Source organism: Procambarus clarkii, unplaced genomic scaffold (genome assembly GCF_040958095.1).
Source record: "Procambarus clarkii isolate CNS0578487 unplaced genomic scaffold, FALCON_Pclarkii_2.0 HiC_scaffold_2090, whole genome shotgun sequence".
Lineage (NCBI taxonomy): Eukaryota > Metazoa > Arthropoda > Malacostraca > Decapoda > Cambaridae > Procambarus > Procambarus clarkii.
The window spans coordinates 5,947-17,256 of record NW_027191106.1 but is presented as its reverse complement, the minus strand read 5'-3'; the positions used below and the strand labels follow the sequence as shown (position 1 = coordinate 17,256).

The 11,310-nt window shown below is 42.1% G+C and overlaps 2 non-coding genes across 2 annotated transcripts; both read left to right on the top strand.

Moving 5' to 3' along the window:
- The first annotated feature begins 2,576 nt into the window (after positions 1-2,576).
- On the top strand, positions 2,577-2,695 carry LOC138362602 (5S ribosomal RNA). The gene has a single exon (XR_011227811.1). It is a non-coding gene; the product is annotated as a 5S ribosomal RNA (ribosomal RNA).
- An 8,154-nt stretch (positions 2,696-10,849) lies between these two features.
- LOC138362601 (5S ribosomal RNA) lies at positions 10,850-10,968 on the top strand. The gene has a single exon (XR_011227810.1). It is a non-coding gene; the product is annotated as a 5S ribosomal RNA (ribosomal RNA).
- The last annotated feature ends 342 nt before the right edge of the window (positions 10,969-11,310 follow it).

The window sequence follows — 11,310 nt, the reverse complement described above, 5'->3', positions numbered from 1 at the left end:
CCACCACCACCTCAAACGGGACCTAATTAGGTCCCTATACTTTTTTACTGAAGGGCTTAATAGACGATAACATAAATTGTTTTGATATCAGCTAGCACATTGGGTCTTATGAAATCTATTTTTTATCCTCGCATGCTTAAAGGGACTCTGATTGGGGGGGGGGGGGGGAAGGTTTGTTACGTTATATACTAGCAGAGCAGGATCATTGGTGGGGGGGGGGGGGTGTGAGGGGGAGAGAGAGAGAGAGAGATCTTTCCCAACTCTTCCTTTTTACATGAGTGAGCTACCCGTTTTATTCATTTTATCCTTCTCAGAGCTGTTTTGATAGTATCCAAATGATGGTAAATGAAAAGGGAGGACACGAATATCTACCCAGAATTCAGGACTGGCAATCGATATGCATGTTTGAGTGAGAATCTTTTTCTCTCTCAACTTAGGTATACGTTTATGTCGTACCTAAAAGCGAGAACCACACTATTGGGACAAGTATGCAAGGCCCAATTTTCCTAACAAGCACAGTTAATTTTGTTATTTTCGAACATTTCTTTCCAAATTGGTTTATCCAATTAACAGTATTATATTAAGATCATGAATTGCTGGGTTAGGTTAGGTTAGCTTAGCTTAGGTTAGGTTAGGTTAGCTTAGCTTAGCTTGGGTTAGCTTAGGTTAGGTTAGGTTAGCTTAGCTTGGGTTAGCATAGGTTAGGTTAGGTTTGATTACATTTCTATGTTAGATTTAACTCAAATTCAAAACAATTGCCAGTCATTCGGCTTGTTAGTCAACTTGCCTCTAATAGGGGCAATTTGTCTAACAAGACTATTTAGTTTTGTGTGTATATATATATATATATATATATATATATATATATATATAATATATATATATATATATATATATATATATATATATATATATATTATTATTATAGCTTCAAGACTCTGAACCAATATAGAAGCATCAAGAGGAAGTGCTTGTGTTATGGGCCAATAGGCCTTCTGCAGTTACTTCCATTCTTATGTTTTTATTCCCATTGGTTCGTGTTTTATCTTGTGTAAATGTCAATCACCTTACCCAAAACTTTGGTACCATATCACCTCACCCATGTATATATATATATATATATATATATATATATATATATATATATATATATATATATGTATTATATATATATATATATAGATGTATATTATATATATATATATATATATATATATATATATATATATATATATTATATATATATATATATAGATGTATATTATATATATATATATATATATATATATATATATATATATATATATTATTATATTATATATATATATAATATACAGAGTAAATCTACCCCAAAAGTAATGATTTATTTGTCTACAAAACTAAACTCTTTTTTGGAATCATATGAGGCCCCTCCACTGAGGGGGGAGGCCTGGATGTTTATTGTCATGTGTATTCATGCTGCTTGCATGTCGTCGTTTATTTTGCCTTTGTTGTTTTTTTGACAGCTTTCTTTGCCTTGGGTGGTTTGGGAGATTTTGAAGCTCTCTTTATTTTGGGCTTTTTGTTCCCAACAACAAGCTGCTGCTGCTGCTGCTGCTTCTTTTTCAAGGCTGTAGGTGGTTTGTTGCTTGTGGCGGCTTTCTTGGGAGTTACCACGGCCTTCTTTGCTGCTGTAGATGGTTTCTTGGTTGTGGTGGCTTTCTTGGGAGTTAGAACGGCCCTCTTCTCTGCTACGGCCAGCTTGAATGATCCACTAGCTCCACTTCCCTTGGTCTGAACAAGAATGCCGTCAGCCACTGCTTTCTTGAGAAATCTTCGGATGTAAATGGCGATCTTGGCAGCCTCGACTTTGTTGTTGGCAACAACGTACTTCTTGATTGCTTGTAGAGACGAGCCCTTACGGTCTTTGAGTGCTGCGACCGCGGCTAGAACCATTTGACTAGTTTTCGGGTGAGCAACCTGGACGCGAGGTTTCCTGGTGGTGGCCACCACAGCAGCAGCAGCCGCAGCCTTCTTGGTAGGCTTTGCTTCTACCATGATGATGATGAACCAACCAAGGTGATGAGAGACGCTCAGACAGTCACGGGGGAATGATGCTGCCGCCGCTTGAGCCGAACCTATTTATGTGCCGGCACGGTACAGAAGCTGCAACCTGGCAACTCGTCCACCAATCACGACGGTTGGTTTTACGGCTCCGAAACCTGGATCCCATATCTTCTCTAAAATAGAAGCATTTGTTCATGTTCTTTGTAAAAGTATCATAAAGCAGGACAGATGAGACAAATATCATAAAAACTGAAGAGCAGATGAGCACACACATGTTTGTATTACAAAAGAAAATCCACAAATTCATTAGAAATTGGCAGGGCAGGCTGAGGAAGTAGGTAGATGTAAAATGTCTGTAAATGGCGAAAGAACATAAACCCAAGACTGAATAAACGATGTTAAATATCCATGCCAAGGAGACAAAAATATGTTAGGATACAATTACCATTAAGACACCACAAGCAGGTCCGTATCCTGCCGCGATGACTTAAAAGAGTTGGTTATTAGCCACAATGTGTAGGCAGTCTCATGCCAACGGCCATACCACGTTGAGAACACCGCTTCTCGTCCGATCAGCGAAGTTAAGCAACGTTGGGTTTGGTTAGTACTTGGATGGGTGACCGCCTGGGAACACCAAATGCTGTTGGCAATAATGTTTTTTGTTTTGTTTTGTTTTGTTTCGTTTGTTTTTTTTGAATGGCTGGCTCCACGGGAAATTCACGGAGTTGTGTGGAATAAGGCCTGGTAAAATGAATTAATATGTATGTCATGTTTAAAACAAACTCGCTTAATATAGATATTGTGTGAGGCTTTATACAAAAACAAACAACCAAAACAAAACATGTTGTATATATATATATATATATAGCTTAATCCGGGTTTGAACTCGCAACTCCAAGAATACGCATCACTTATATACACTTTACCACTGGACCACTGCTGCAGGACACTAGCTTGATGCTGAGGTATCAATTTAATGACGTAAATGCCATTTCCACAAATAAATGATAATTAAAAAGTATTTGTATGTACAAATCTTTTCTGTTTAAAAGGCTACAATATCAGTTACTGATATAATTTGTGTTAATGTTTCTATACCCACAAGAAGGCATATTTTTGCTTATATGTAAAGGGTACGGAGAAGGAATCCACAGACCATCATTCCCCTCCCCTTCCCTCCCCCCCCCCCCCACCCCCAACTCCCACCTACTACCACCACCACCACCACCACCACCACCAATCACCACCAATCACCACCAATCACCACCACCAATCACCACCACCACATCTAACCGAAAACCCCCTAACACATCAACCCTCCCCCCAATCAACAGGCGAAATAATAACCCTCAAATGCCTGCCTGCCTGCCTGCCTGCAAGCCAATACTAACGGTCTTCTCAGAAAGAAAATCTCTTTGTATCTGTATTACTTGATGAAATGTATGATTCTAATAATGAAAATAAATTTTGATGTCGGTTGTATGAGCATAATGACCAATATGCACATGATATGAATGAATTAAATAGTGTAGTTTTAAGTAATTAGGTTGTAGACACATTAAGCGGATATGATATTTGACGCGTCCAGAACTGGTGATTTTTGGTTTAGTTTTAAATGCACCACCACCACCACCACCACCACCACCATTGCTTCCCCAGAGCCTAATTAAGGACCGGTAAAAGGAGTCAATATGTATGTCATCTATAAAACCAAAGAATGAATAAAAAAACACACACAAACCTACATAATAGTATTAGGAAGATTGTATGGCAAAAAAAAAAAAGTATTATTCCCATTGGGTCGTTTGAACTCGCGACTTCCAAAACACCAGCCACACACCTTACAACCCAGCCACCATAGAGTTGGTATAATTGTGCAACTTTAGTTATAAAAGTAAAGTTTTCTCACATTGTATTGATAACTTAAAGGATTTTTTTTTTTTTTGCATGTACAAATCTTATTGTCTGTTCTATGAAAAGGCTTGATGTAAATTATGTATTTTTTGAATGATTGAATTGTAGGCACATTAAGCGGATTCGATATTTGATATATCCAGAAAAGGCGATTTATGTTCAGTTTTAAAATGCATCACCGTTAACGCTAAAGGACTGGTAAAATGACTCGATGTTTGTCATTTTTAAAATAAACACTAAAACAAGGCCCTTAACATATATAATGTTTGAATATAAATTGAATGCATATAAATACAAAGTGGGAGTGGCTGGCTGGCTGGCTGGCTGGCTGGCTGGCTGGCTGGCTGGCTGGCTGGCTGGCTGGCTGGCTGGCTGGCTGGCTGCCTGCCTGCCTGCCTGCCTGCCTGCCTGCCTGCCTGCTGCCTGCTGCCTGCCTGCCTGCCTGCCTGCCTGCCTGCCTGCCTGCCTGCCTGCCTGCCTGCCTGCCTGCCTGCCTGCCTGTCTGGCTGCCTGGCTGCCTGGCTGCCTGCCTGCCTGCCTGCCTGCCTTGCCTTGCCTTGCCTTGCCTTGCCTTGCCTTGCCTTGCCTTGCCTTGCCTTGCCTTGCCCTGCCCTGCCTTGGCTGCAGCTGGCTGGCTGGCTGGCTGGCTGGCTGGCCGTAAATCAACTCTTAACAACACCACACCACACCACACCATCACTCATCACCCATCACCCACCACCGGCCCCAGTCTCCCAGCCTCTCTTATATACCCGAGCAGGCCCTTTAAATTATTTGAATTGTTGCACTTCGGCCAATGGCAGGCACGATCGCTGCTGCTCAAACATATTCTGGTTCACAAGTATTAATATATATATATATATATATATATATATATATATATTATATATATATATATATATATATATATATATATATATTATATAATATATTCATGAAACACATTAAAACCTTGATCATTTATTCATTCATTACGTCTAGTGAAGAATTGCTTTTGTTCATTTGTATGATTAAAAATGGATAGAATATGAATTCCTCGCTTAAAGTAAAATATAAAATATATATTGGATTTATATGATTGGTTAATATTCCAAGTGATGCTGAATATCCCCTATAATTTTGTTTTGTTTGTTTGTTATGTACACATTCCAAATGAAATCAATATAAATGTTATTATTAATGTTTGAAAGTTGATTGTCTACTTGAATCTCTCTATTAAAGTGTGTGTGGCTCCGGATGGAGCCTGGTTATGGTATTTGTCGCGGTGGGTGGCAGAAGTGCTTACTTCTTCTCTGTCTTCTTTGGCAAAAGAACTGCCTGAATGTTTGGAAGAACACCTCCCTGTGCAATGGTTACGCCAGACAGAAGTTTGTTGAGTTCTTCGTCGTTGCGGATGGCCAACTGCAAGTGACGTGGGATGATACGGGTCTTCTTGTTGTCACGTGCGGCGTTACCGGCGAGCTCGAGAACTTCGGCAGCGAGGTATTCCATGACGGCTGCCAGGTAGACAGGAGCGCCAGCACCGACGCGTTCGGCGTAGTTGCCCTTACGCAGCAGACGGTGAATTCTGCCCACGGGGAACTGAAGTCCGGCCCTGCTGGAGCGAGACTTTGACTTGCCCTTCACTTTGCCTCCCTTGCCGCGTCCTGACATTGCTGCTGCTGTTGTGGGTTTGTGGTGTTTTAATGCCGGCCCGCAGATCGAGCTTCGTGTTATATACCCCGCTCAGGATCAAGGGAGTCCGCCACTGACCAATCAGCGCGCTCCGCCACGCGACCCGCTCTGAGCTGAGTCGCGAGCGGGATATAAAAGGAAAGCTCGACTCGCGCAAAAGTTCATTATTGTATCGCAACGCCAGCCAGCACGAGCATCATCATGCCACCCAAGGCATCTGGAAAGGCTGCCAAGAAGGCCGGAAAGGCCCAGAAGGCCATTGCCAAGGGCGATAAGAAAAAGAAGCGCAGGAGGAAGGAGAGCTACAGCATCTACATCTACAAAGTGCTGAAGCAGGTCCACCCCGACACTGGTATCTCTTCCAAAGCCATGTCGATCATGAACTCGTTCGTGAACGACATCTTCGAGCGCATCGCCGCCGAGGCTTCTCGCCTGGCCCACTACAACAAGCGTTCCACCATTACCAGTCGGGAGATCCAGACGGCTGTAAGGCTCCTGTTGCCCGGAGAACTGGCCAAGCACGCCGTCTCTGAGGGCACTAAGGCCGTCACCAAGTACACCTCCTCCAAGTAAACGCTTACTTACTGCCCTGTGGTGGTGGCTTGGCCTCAAACCAACAAACTCGGCTCCATTGGAGCCACACTTTAATTTCTAAAGAGATTGTGAGTGTTAGACACCAATACTATTATAACAAAAACCTCTGTCACTGAAAGCAAATAGCTATAAAATGAGAATATTTATGAAACTGTCTGTGTGTGTTTCTCTCTCTCAGTCTCTGTCTGTCTGTCTGTCTGTCTGTCTGTCTGTCTGTCTGTCTGTCTGTCTGTCTTGTCTGTCTGTCTGTCTGTCTGTCTGTCTGTCTGTCTGTGTCTCTCTCTCTCTCTCTCTCTCTCTCTCTCTCTCTCTCTCTCTCTCTCTCTCTCTCTCTCTCTCTCTCTCTCTCTCTCTCTCTCTCTCTCTCTCTCTCAACACATATAAGCACTCGGTATCTTTTTTCTAGAGATTAGAGATTCATTGTTATGTTCCACATTAGGATTACTATGCAGGCCACCCTCTTAGGTTTGAAAATGTCAAGAAAACGGTTAATTTAAAATGTCATCTCCTAACTTAACAGATTAAGCCAGAGGACCGAAAACAGAATAAAACAGGACTGGACAGTATGTCACTTATACAAGCTGCTTTTATTTCTAGTACAGTATGACAATTTTTATTTTGGGGGGGTGGGGGGGTGGGTGATCCTTGACAGTGCATAAGAGCGAAAAGCGACGGCGTTTTGTTTGTAAGAGAACAGGTTGTACTACAAATGACTTGATTTATTGATATCACGTGTATGTATGACACCTAAATTAGTGTATTTGTTTATTTATTTATTTATTTATTTATTATATGTGTAGATGAAGGTTAATTCATATGACTGATGCTAGGAATGTCTGAAATCTCCTTAGAAGGATATTTTGGCCCTGAGAAGGGCCGAGTTTGGTGTATACTAGGGTGGTCGATTTAGCTTATGCACGCTCTCCACGGATACGGCGAGCAAGCTGAATGTCCTTTGGCATGATGGTGACACGCTTGGCGTGGATGGCACAGAGGTTAGTGTCCTCGAAGAGACCGACCAGGTAAGCCTCGGATGCCTCCTGTAAAGCCATGACGGCAGACGACTGGAAGCGAAGATCGGTCTTGAAGTCCTGGGCAATCTCGCGCACCAGACGCTGGAAGGGAAGTTTCCTGATGAGCAACTCGGTGCTCTTCTGGTAACGACGGATCTCACGCAGGGCGACCGTTCCGGGCCTGTAACGGTGAGGCTTCTTCACACCCCCTGTGGCAGGAGCAGACTTGCGTGCTGCCTTGGTGGCCAGCTGCTTACGAGGAGCCTTGCCTCCCGTGGACTTGCGAGCAGTCTGCTTGGTGCGAGCCATGGTGAACAACTGTGGTTTGTGATGGCCGGCGCCGAAAAATTTTTGCTTATATACGCCGTCTCGAGGCGCTTGCTCGAGCGCCATTGGCTGCTCGACTCGCCTACGTCACCCCGTTGCCCCTCCCCTCCTTCCTCTGGCTGCAGCCAACAGGCGGCTCACCTCAATCACTATTATCGCTGATTTTGCTCTATTTTTTGGATTTGTGCAAAAGTCATTTCACAGGGACGTGAAACAGACGAGTAGGCAACTGCAGTTTTGAAAGCGTTGTGAGAAAGCCGTGTCTATTCGACCACAAGCGTAAAGTAAGGGCAGGCAGGAGTTGCAATGCTACTAGTACGTCCGCTTGATGGGATATAGTCGGGAAATCGTGCGGGCATTCGTCAATTCGATTCACACAACTACAACACCATGACTGGACGCGGCAAGGGAGGCAAGGGACTCGGAAAGGGTGGCGCCAAGCGTCATCGTAAGGTGCTACGTGACAACATCCAGGGCATCACCAAGCCCGCTATTCGTCGCTTAGCTCGTCGTGGCGGCGTCAAGCGTATTTCGGGTCTCATCTACGAAGAGACCCGTGGCGTCCTGAAGGTGTTCCTCGAGAACGTCATCCGTGATGCTGTAACCTACACGGAACACGCCAAGAGGAAGACCGTCACTGCCATGGACGTGGTGTACGCTCTGAAGCGCCAGGGTCGTACCCTCTACGGATTCGGCGGATAAGAGCTTGGCTAATCCATCGATTCCACCCACCACCACCTCAAAACGGGACCTAATTAGGTCCCTATACTTTTTTACTGAAGGGCTTAATAGACGATAACATAAATTGTTTTGATATCAGCTAGCACATTGGGTCTTATGAAATCTATTTTTTATCCTCGCATGCTTAAAGGGACTCTGATTGGGGGGGGGGGGGGGGAAGGTTTGTTACGTTATATACTAGCAGAGCAGGATCATTGGGGGGGGGGGGGGGGTGTGAGGGGGAGAGAGAGAGAGAGAGATCTTTCCCAACTCTTCCTTTTTACATGAGTGAGCTACCCGTTTTATTCATTTTATCCTTCTCAGAGCTGTTTTGATAGTATCCAAATGATGGTAAATGAAAAGGGAGGACACGAATATCTACCCAGAATTCAGGACTGGCAATCGATATGCATGTTTGAGTGAGAATCTTTTTCTCTCTCAACTTAGGTATACGTTTATGTCGTACCTAAAAGCGAGAACCACACTATTGGGACAAGTATGCAAGGCCCAATTTTCCTAACAAGCACAGTTAATTTTGTTATTTTCGAACATTTCTTTCCAAATTGGTTTATCCAATTAACAGTATTATATTAAGATCATGAATTGCTGGGTTAGGTTAGGTTAGCTTAGCTTAGGTTAGGTTAGGTTAGCTTAGCTTAGCTTGGGTTAGCTTAGGTTAGGTTAGGTTAGCTTAGCTTGGGTTAGCATAGGTTAGGTTAGGTTTGATTACATTTCTATGTTAGATTTAACTCAAATTCAAAACAATTGCCAGTCATTCGGCTTGTTAGTCAACTTGCCTCTAATAGGGGCAATTTGTCTAACAAGACTATTTAGTTTTGTGTGTATATATATATATATATATATATATATATATATATATATATATATATATATATATATATATATATATATATATATATATTATTATTATAGCTTCAAGACTCTGAACCAATATAGAAGCATCAAGAGGAAGTGCTTGTGTTATGGGCCAATAGGCCTTCTGCAGTTACTTCCATTCTTATGTTTTTATTCCCATTGGTTCGTGTTTTATCTTGTGTAAATGTCAATCACCTTACCCAAAACTTTGGTACCATATCACCTCACCCATGTATATATATATATATATATATATATATATATATATATATATATATATGTATATTATATATATATATATAATATAGATGTATATATATATATATATATATATATATATATATATATATATATATATATATATAATATATATATATATATATATATATATATATATATATATATATATATATATATATATATATATATATATATATAATATACAGAGTAAATCTACCCCAAAAGTAATGATTTATTTGTCTACAAAACTAAACTCTTTTTTGGAATCATATGAGGCCCCTCCACTGAGGGGGGAGGCCTGGATGTTTATTGTCATGTGTATTCATGCTGCTTGCATGTCGTCGTTTATTTTGCCTTTGTTGTTTTTTTGACAGCTTTCTTTGCCTTGGGTGGTTTGGGAGATTTTGAAGCTCTCTTTATTTTGGGCTTTTTGTTCCCAACAACAAGCTGCTGCTGCTGCTGCTGCTTCTTTTTCAAGGCTGTAGGTGGTTTGTTGCTTGTGGCGGCTTTCTTGGGAGTTACCACGGCCTTCTTTGCTGCTGTAGATGGTTTCTTGGTTGTGGTGGCTTTCTTGGGAGTTAGAACGGCCCTCTTCTCTGCTACGGCCAGCTTGAATGATCCACTAGCTCCACTTCCCTTGGTCTGAACAAGAATGCCGTCAGCCACTGCTTTCTTGAGAAATCTTCGGATGTAAATGGCGATCTTGGCAGCCTCGACTTTGTTGTTGGCAACAACGTACTTCTTGATTGCTTGTAGAGACGAGCCCTTACGGTCTTTGAGTGCTGCGACCGCGGCTAGAACCATTTGACTAGTTTTCGGGTGAGCAACCTGGACGCGAGGTTTCCTGGTGGTGGCCACCACAGCAGCAGCAGCCGCAGCCTTCTTGGTAGGCTTTGCTTCTACCATGATGATGATGAACCAACCAAGGTGATGAGAGACGCTCAGACAGTCACGGGGGAATGATGCTGCCGCCGCTTGAGCCGAACCTATTTATGTGCCGGCACGGTACAGAAGCTGCAACCTGGCAACTCGTCCACCAATCACGACGGTTGGTTTTACGGCTCCGAAACCTGGATCCCATATCTTCTCTAAAATAGAAGCATTTGTTCATGTTCTTTGTAAAAGTATCATAAAGCAGGACAGATGAGACAAATATCATAAAAACTGAAGAGCAGATGAGCACACACATGTTTGTATTACAAAAGAAAATCCACAAATTCATTAGAAATTGGCAGGGCAGGCTGAGGAAGTAGGTAGATGTAAAATGTCTGTAAATGGCGAAAGAACATAAACCCAAGACTGAATAAACGATGTTAAATATCCATGCCAAGGAGACAAAAATATGTTAGGATACAATTACCATTAAGACACCACAAGCAGGTCCGTATCCTGCCGCGATGACTTAAAAGAGTTGGTTATTAGCCACAATGTGTAGGCAGTCTCATGCCAACGGCCATACCACGTTGAGAACACCGCTTCTCGTCCGATCAGCGAAGTTAAGCAACGTTGGGTTTGGTTAGTACTTGGATGGGTGACCGCCTGGGAACACCAAATGCTGTTGGCAATAATGTTTTTTGTTTTGTTTTGTTTTGTTTCGTTTGTTTTTGTTTGAATGGCTGGCTCCACGGGAAATTCACGGAGTTGTGTGGAATAAGGCCTGGTAAAATGAATTAATATGTATGTCATGTTTAAAACAAACTCGCTTAATATAGATATTGTGTGAGGCTTTATACAAAAACAAACAACCAAAACAAAACATGTTGTATATATATATATATATATAGCTTAATCCGGGTTTGAACTCGCAACTCCAAGAATACGCATCACTTATATACACTTTACCACTGGACCACTGCTGCAGGACACTAGCTTGATGCTGAGGTATCAATTTAATGACGTAAATGCC